The following is a 2,247-nucleotide window of genomic DNA, read 5'->3' on the forward strand; positions in this document are numbered from 1 at the left end:
TCAAAGCATATGACAGGAAGCAAGAACCAGTTCCTTTCACTTGAGGACCTCAAAGGAGGTAATGTCTCATTTGGAAATGGGAAGAAAGGTGAGATCATTGGGTTGAAAAGGTAGGTAAGACTGACTCTCACTCTATTGAGAATGTCTACTTGATAGATGGCCTAAAGTACAGTCTAATCAGTGTATCACAATTATGTGATAAAGGTAACTTGGTAGCATTCATCACTACCAAATATTTTGTGATTAATCTTACCATTGACAAGATTGTTTTGCAGGGAAAAAGAGTAAACAATACATGCATTATAAATTTGTCCACACTTTTAGAAGATGAACTCACTTGCTTAAGTGTGTTGGACAATGATCCCCTCCTTTGGCACAAGAGACTTGGACATGCAAGTCTGAGTCAACTCAACAAATTAGTCTCCAAGGACCTGGTGATAGGGCTGCCTAACATCAAGTTCAAGGAAGACAAATTTTGTGAGGCTTGTGCAAGGGGGAAGCAGGTAAGATCCTCTTTTAAATGCAAGAAAGTGGTAAGTACCACCAGAACGATGGAACTGGTCCATATGGATCTCTGTGGTCCAATGAGAATATTAAGCAGAGGTGGTAAAAGACATGTGATGGTGCTTGTTGATGATTACTCTAGGTTTACTTGGACATTATTTTTAACATCTAAAGATGAAGCATTTGACATGTGTACTTCTTTTGTTAGAAAAACTCAGAAACAACTAGGTAATCAACTTGCATCAATTAGGTCTGATCATGGAACTGAATTTGAAAATGCTAAGTTTGCTGAATTTTTGCATGCTACATCATATATATTTGCATGACTAGACCTCTTGTTAAGAAGATTCCCTATGAGTCACTTAAAGGGAGAAAGCTAATATATCCCATCTTAGGGCATTTACATGCAAGTACTTTGCGCACAATAGTGGCAAAGACTCCCTAGGTAAGTATGATCCCAAAAGTGATGAGGGAGTATTCTTAGGATATTCTTCACATAGTAAAGCTTATAAGATATAGAGTAAAAGAACTATGTGTGTAGAAAAAATGTATATGTTATTTTATTTAAAATTAACATTCTTTCCGAGAGGTAGGAATAAGATAATGAAGAGATTGGGCTGATAAGAAATTCAAATGGTGAAATCACAGTCCAGACTGAAGCTGCACCAGAAGAAGGAACAGGTGATGGAACAAGTTCTTCTACCCAGGGCAACATGACAGGGGGAACTGACTAGAGAGGAACTGATCCTCTAAACTCGAGGGAACCTGTCTATGAACCTATTCCCCAGTAACAAAACCAGGAAGGAACATCCAAAGAAATTGACACTCCTATTGCAACATCCACGAAATTGGATATAGATGAACCTGGTTCATCTGTTGATCAGAAGTTGTATAGGGGAATGATTGGTTCTCTTTTATATCTCACTACTAGCAGACCTGACATTGTGTGCAGTGTAGGTCTTTGTGCTCGAGTTCAGGCAAAATCAAAGAAGTCCCACTTGACTAAGAGAATATTGAGATACTTGAAAGGCACCACTGACATTTGCCTTTGGTATCCAAAAGGTAGTAAGTTTAATCTAGTGGGATATGCTGACACTGATTATGCAAGTTTCCTAGTGGATTGGAAGAGCACCTCAGGTATGGCACATTTCCTTGGTTCATGTCTTGTGTCATGGCTACCAAAAAGCAAAATTCAATGGCCTTATCTACTGCTGAAGCTGAGTATGTTGCTGCTGCTTCATGTTGTGCTCAATTGTTGTGGATCAAACAACCATTACTGAACTTTGGAATTGATGTTGGTTGCATCCCTATATTTTTTGTGATAACACTAGTGCTATTAGTATGACAAAGAAACCAGTTCATCATAAGAGAACTAAGCACATAGTGTTAGGCGCCATTTTTGAGGGACAACTATGAGAAAAGTTTGATCACTGTGGAGTTTTGTGCTACTAACAAGCAAATTGCTGACATCTTCACAATAGCCTTAAGTAGAGATCACTTTGAGAGGAACAGGTTGGAATTAGGGATGATTAAGATCACCTAAAAGGACCAGTTCAAGGTTAAACGAAAAAAAAAAGGATTGAAAAACAAAAATTGGTTAGAAAGTCTGTAAATTGTGTATAATTAGATTAAATCTTGTTCAGTCTCATACTTTCCATAGTATACTCTTGTGCCATGTGTTAAAATGACTCATTAATCTCTAATGATATTTTCTCTATTTTGGCAAATTTAGACTCACACAAG

This window comes from Nicotiana attenuata, chromosome 10 (assembly GCF_001879085.1).
Source record: "Nicotiana attenuata strain UT chromosome 10, NIATTr2, whole genome shotgun sequence".
Lineage (NCBI taxonomy): Eukaryota > Viridiplantae > Streptophyta > Magnoliopsida > Solanales > Solanaceae > Nicotiana > Nicotiana attenuata.